We start from the raw sequence: 7441 nt of genomic DNA on the forward strand, positions 1-7441 counted from the left end.
AATTAAATGATAAAATTTTGATTGGTGCAAATTACATCAAAGATCTTTTACTTGACTCCAGGCTGAAATTCAACGGTGACTTAAATGAGATTGAGATAATTAAATAATCAATGCCGATGAATCAATATTACGTATGAAGATTGTTGTAGTAATAATGTTCTCGTAAATGATAATTTTCTCATCTTGCATGTACGACTAGTTCTTTATTTATTATAAAAAAAAAGATATTCACTTTGCCTTTCGATCTACCACCATAAATTAAAGCACTATTTATTGGAATTAAACTGTTGTTTCCATAATAATTACATTAGCCAAGTTGAATTGAGCATGCCTAATATCATTGCAGTGAGCATCATGGGCCTCATACCACGCCATTGTCATCGAGAAACAAAAGACACATGGATGAGGAGGTGCCAGCTGAGAACCAATTGCAAAGGTAGAATCGTGCGAATGTATATGTGCTAGGATATGTATTATATAGTGCACGCTTATCTGGTAACTGCAATGAGCTTGCGGGCTCTGGAATTTAATTACAATAAGATATAACAAATCTCGAGTTAATTGATTTATTAGATCGATATATCGAAGAAAATCCATCGATGTATCTTGGATGAAGGCGGGTCCTTCTATCCTGCAGTCGATCGCGTCGATAGAATACTACGGGATCCCATGGTTTCGAGCCTTAGAGAGACGCCGTTTTAATACACTATATTACGATGAGTCGAAAATCGACCTCGGTAAAAAACGTTTCACACAGACTCGTTCTTAATTCTTTTTTATCTTCGAAGCACGAACAGGCCACGTTTTTAACGTAGGCGTGTGGGGCCAACGGCACCTCTGACTCTGGGCCTTACATGGATGCATCGTGAGTCACTGCCCAAAGCGGCGCGTATGTAAATGTATTCTGCTTACTTACTTTATTCATATGTTTAGGATGTGATGACCAACGTCGTAAATAAAGAGCGAGGCGTTTTAGAGCCGTTTAAAAAAAAACATAAAGATGACATTTATCACCATGTGAATCAACGTAATTTATAATGACTTAGACAAATAAACTCATAAATGAACATAAGAGAAATCCTTTCTTTAAAAAAGGCATGTTAAGTCGATTCTCGAATGTATCGCAGCCCACTCGAATGAATCGAAGTCATCTCGAAAGTCTCGAAGTGTATTGTTGCCTCTTTTCTGCAATACTGATTGGCTCTCTGTCGATTTGCGTTGTGTTATATTCGTAGCATCGAAATGCTGTCATCGCGAGGGTTAGTAGTTAGCAGTTTGACAGTTAGTCCAAAATAAAATTAAATAAAATAATAATATGTTTTAAATAATATGTAATAATACTTTAAACTTGATTAATATTTTCGCGGAAAAGAGGCAACAATACTTGCGAGAATCGACTTAATATGTCTTTTTTAAAAAAGAACTAAAACAACAAGCGCGCGCTACGCCATTCCTCGATTTTCCCCTTTCTAAAAAAGGCATGTTATTGACATTGTTGTCGCTTTTCCGCGATGCTGATTGGCTCTATGTCGATTCGCGTTGTGTGTTATATTCGTAGCATCGAAAGGCTGTCATCGTGAGGGTTAGCAGTTAGCAGTTTGACAGTTAGTCCAAAATAAAATTAAATAAAATAATGACATGTTTTAAATAATATGTTATAATACTTTAAATTTTGATTAATATTTTTGCGGAAAAGAGGCAACAATACTTGCGAGAATCGACTTAATATGTCTTTTTTAGAAAAAGACTAGAATAACACAAGCGCGCGTTATGCCATTCCTCGATTTTATTAAAAAAAGTATGATGTATTTATATAAAGATTGTTTAAACTTCATTAATATTTTTTTACAGAAATCAGATAATTAAAGCATTACATTGCCAATTAAATTAAAAAAAAAAATATGTTATAAAAATCAAAATAATATATAATTCCTTAAACTCGCTTAATATTTTTTGACAGATATCAGCTGATAGCTGTTATAAATATTAATCGAGTTTAAGGAATTATATATTACATTATTTAAAACATATTATTTTAAATGTTATAACATATTCTTATATTAAAAATTAATTAGCAAATTAACGTTTTAATCAGCTGATTTCTGTAACAAAAATATTAATCAAGGATAAGATATTACAACATATTATTTACAATATATTGCTATTTTAATTTTTATAACATATTACTATTTTAAAATTTAATTACCTTACTATATTAATATTTTCTATAATATTTATTTAATTAAGAAGTAGTATATTTATTAAGTTAAGAATAGAAGTGAGACATGAATACAAATTTACAATTAAGGTTTCGTAGATATAATTTTTAAAACAAAAATTATTTTCTTAATTAGAGTCACAAATATATTTCGTCATACACTTTTCGATAATCTTGATATAATTCGAATTCCGAATGCGCAGTAGAAATGAGTTTCGACATATATTACCGCGATATATGCATGCAGTCACGCATAATTCGTAATAATGTGCAGAAAATGTACTGTTAAAATGTATATAAGATTAATTTTTTGCACGTTTTGAAATATCGAAAATTAAAATTATTAAGCCGCAAATCCCATACGGCGCAGATTTATATAACGTATATTAGACCAAAAAGGTAGTACGCTGGTATGCTTATGGTACAAAGATAATCTGAAACAATACACTATTGAAATATATATACAATGAATTTTTGGCTCGCCTTAAAATATTAGAAATCGATACATTTTTACAGTTGACCCTATGCGACGCAAATTTATTCTATGTATATCAAGTTAAAACATTTGTACGCTGGTGTCTGTTTGGTACCAAATGATTATGTAATCAATGTACTATTAAAATGTATAATCGATGAAATTTTGACTAGTCTTAAAATATTAGAAATTGATACATTTTTGCCGCTGACCCTATGCGACGCATCCCTATTTTATGTATATCATATTAAAAAATTTGTACGCTGGTGTCTGCATGGTACCAAAAGATTCTGTAATCAATGTACTATTAAAATGTATAATCGATGAATTTTTGGCTCGTCTTAAATTATTAGAAATCGATACTTTTTTACCGCTGACCCTATGCGACACAACCTTATTTTATGTATATCAAGTTAAAAAATTTGTACGCTGGTGTCTGTTTGGTACCAAATGATTCTGTATTCAATGTGCTATTAAAATGTATAATCGATGAATTTTTGGCTCGTCTTAAAATATTAGAAATTGATACTTTTTTGACGCGGACCCTGTGCGACGCATCCTTATATTAAGTTTATCATATTAAAAAATTTGTACACTGGTGTCTGCATGGTACAAAAAGATTCTGTAATCAATGTACTATTAAAATGTATAATCGATGAATTTTTGGCTCGTCTTAAAATATTGGAAATAGATACTTTTTACAGCTGACCCTATGCGACGCAACCTTATTTTAAGTATATCAAGTTAAAAAATTTGTACGTTGGTGTCTGTTTGGTACCAAATGATTCTGTAATCAATGTACTACTAAAATGTATAATCGATGAATTTTTGGCTCGTCTTAAAATGTTGGAAACCAATACTTTTTACCGCTGATTCTGTGCGACGCATACTTATTTTATGTTTATGGTATTAAAAAATTTGTACGCTGGTGTCTGCATGGTACCAAAAGATTCTGTAATCAATGTACTATTAAAATGTATAATCGATGAATTTTTGGCTCGTCTTAAATTATTGGAAATCGATACTTTTTACCGCTGATCCTGTGCGACGCAACCTTATTTTATGTATATCAAGTTAAAAAATTTGTACGCTGGTGTCTGTTTGGTACCAAACGATTCTGTAATCAATGTACTACTAAAATGTATAATCGATGAATTTTTGGCTCGTCTTAAAATATTAGAAATTGATACTTTTTTGACGCGGACCCTGTGCGACACATCCTTATATTAAGTTTATCATATTAAAAAATTTGTACACTGGTGTCTGCATGGTACAAAAAGTTTCTGTAATCAATGTACTATTAAAATGTATAATCGATGAATTTTTGGCTCGTCTTAAAATATTGGAAATAGATACTTTTTACAGCTGACCCTATGCGACGCAACATTATTTTAAGTATATCAAGTTAAAAAATTTGTACGCTGCTGTCTGTTTGGTACCAAATGATTCTGTAATCAATGTACTACTAAAATGTATAATCGATGAATTTTTGGCTCGTCTTAAAATATTGGAAACCAATACTTTTTACCGCTGATCCTGTGCGACGCATACTTATTTTATGTTTATGGTATTAAAAAATTTGTACGCTGGTGTCTGCATGGTACCAAAAGATTCTGTAATCAATGTACTATTAAAATGTATAATCGATGAATTTTTGGCTCGTCTTAAATTATTGGAAATCGATACTTTTTACCGCTGATCCTGTGCGACGCAACCTTATTTTATGTATTTCAAGTTAAAAAATTTGTACGCTGGTGTCTGCATGGTACCAAAAGATTCTGTAATCAATGTACAACTAAAATGTATAATCGATGAATTTTTGGCTCGTCTTAAAATATAAGAAATTAATACTTTTTTTACGCGGACCCTGTGCGACGCATCCTTATTTTATGTTTATCGTATTAAAAAATTTGTACGCTGGTGTCTGCATGGTACCAAAAGATTCTGTAATCAATGTACTATTAAAATGTATAATCGATGAATTTTTGGCTCGTCTTAAATTATTGGAAATCGATACTTTTTACCGCTGATCCTGTGCGACGCAACCTTATTTTATGTATATCAAGTTAAAAAATTTGTACGCTGGTCTGTTTGGTACCAAACGATTCTGTAATCAATGTACTACTAAAATGTATAATCGATGAATTTTTGGCTCGTCTTAAAATATTAGAAATTAATACTTTTTCGACGCGGACCCTGTGCGACGCATCCTTATTTTATGTTTATGGTATTAAAAAATTTGTACGCTGGTGTCTGCATGGTACCAAAAGATTCTGTAATCAATGTACAACTAAAATGCATAATCGATGAATTTTTGGCTCGTCTTAAAATATAAGAAATTAATACTTTTTTTACGCGGACCCTGTGCGACGCATCCTTATTTTATGTTTATCGTATTAAAAAATTTGTACGCTGGTGTCTGCATGGTACCAAAAGATTCTGTAATCAATGTACTATTAAAATGTATAATCGAAGAATTTTTGGCTCGTCTTAAAATATTAGAAATCGATACTTTTTTGACGCGGACCCTGTGCGACGCATCCTTATTTTATGTATATCAAGTTAAAAAAATTGTACGCTGGTGTCTGTTTGGTACCAAATGATTCTGTAATCAATGTACTATTAAAATGAATAATCGATAAATTTTTGGCTCGTCTCAAAATATTGGAAATCGATACTTTTTACCGCTGATCCTGTGCGACGCATGCTTATTTAATGTTTATCGTATTAAAAAATTTGTACGCTGGTGTCTGCATGGTACCAAAAGATTCTGTAATCAATGTACTACTAAAATGTATAATCGATGAATTTTTGGCTCGTCTTTAAGTATTAGAAATTGATACTTTTTTGACGCGGACCTTGTGCGACGCATCCTTATTTTATGTATAGCAAATGAAAAAGTTTGTACGCTGTTGTCTGCTTGGTACCAAAAGGTTCTGTAATCATTGTACTTTTAAAATGTATAATCGATGAATTTTTGGCTCGTCTTAAAATATTAGAAATCGATACTTTTTTACCGCTGACCCTATGCGACGCATCCTTATTTTATGTTTATCATATTAAAAAATGTGTACGCTGGTGTCTGCATGGTACCAAAAGATTCTGTAATCAATGTAATATTAAAATGTATAATCGATGAATTTTTGGCTCGTCTTAAAATATTAGAAATCGATACTTTTTTACCGCTACCCTATGCGACGCATCCTTATTTTATGTATAGCAAATGAAAAAGTTTGTACGCTGTTGTCTGCTTGGTACCAAAAAATTCTGTAATTAATGTACTTTTAAAATGTATAATCGATGAATTTTTGGCTCGTCTTAAAATATTAGAAATCGATACTTTTTTACCGCTGACCCTATGCGACGCATCCTTATTTTATGTATAGCAAATGAAAAAGTTTGTACGCTGTTGTCTGCTTGGTACCAAAAGATTCTGTATTCAATGTACTTTTAAAATGTATAATCGATGAATTTTTGGCTCGTCTTAAAATATTAGAAATCGATACTTTTTTACCGCTGACCCTATGCGACGCATTCTTATTTTATGTTTACCATATTAAAAAATGTGTACGCTGGTGTCTGCATGGTACCAAAAGATTCTGTAATCAATGTAATATTAAAATGTATAATCGATGAATTTTTGGCTCGTCTTAAAATATTAGAAATCGATACTTTTTTACCGCTGACCCTAAGCGACGCAACCTTATTTTATGTATATCAAGTTAAAAAATTTGTACGCTGGTGTCTGTTTGGTACCAAAAGATTCTGTAATCAATGTACTTTTAAAATGTATAATCGATGAATTTTTGGCTCGTCTTAAAATATTAGAAATCGATACTTTTTTACCGCTGACCCTATGCGACGCATCCTTATTTTATGTTTATCATATTAAAAAATGTGTACGCTGGTGTCTGCTTGGTACCAAAAGATTCTGTAATCAATGTACTACTAAAATGTATAATCGATGAAATTTTGGCTCTTCTTAAAATATTAGAAATTTTTACTTTTTTGACGCGGACCCTGTGGGACGCATCCTCATTTTATATTTATCGTATTAAAAAATTTGTACGCTGGGGTCTGCATGGTACCAAAAGATTCTGTAATCAATGTACTACTAAAATGTATAATCGATGAATTTTTGGCTCGTCTTAAAATATTAGAAATCGATACTTTTTTACCGCTGACCCTATGCGACGCATCCTTATTTTATGTATAGCAAATGAAAAAGTTTGTACGCTGTTGTCTGCTTGGTACCAAAAGATTCTGTAATCAATGTACTTTTAAAATGTATAATCGATGAATTTTTGGCTCGTCTTAAAATATTAGAAATCGATACTTTTTTACCGCTGACCCTATGCGACGCATCCTTATTTTATGTTTACCATATTAAAAAATGTGTACGCTGGTGTCTACATGGTACCAAAAGATTCTGTAATCAATGTACTACTAAAATGTATAATCGATGAATTTTTGGCTCGTCTTAAAATATTAGAAATCGATACTTTTTTACCGCTGACCCTGTGGGACGCATCCTTATTTTATGTTTATCATATTAAAAAATGTGTACGCTGGTGTCTGCTTGGTACCAAAAGATTCTGTAATCAATGTACTACTAAAATGTATAATCGATGAATTTTTGGCTCTTCCTAAAATATTAGAAATTGATACTTTTTTGACGCGGACCCTGTGCGACGCATCCTTATTTTATATTTATCTTATTAAAAAATTTGTACGCTGGGGTCTGCATG

Source organism: Prenolepis imparis, unplaced genomic scaffold (assembly GCF_030444845.1).
Source record: "Prenolepis imparis isolate NDT839.2.m4 unplaced genomic scaffold, iyPreImpa1.0 SCAF_3, whole genome shotgun sequence".
Taxonomy (NCBI): Eukaryota; Metazoa; Arthropoda; class Insecta; order Hymenoptera; family Formicidae; genus Prenolepis; species Prenolepis imparis.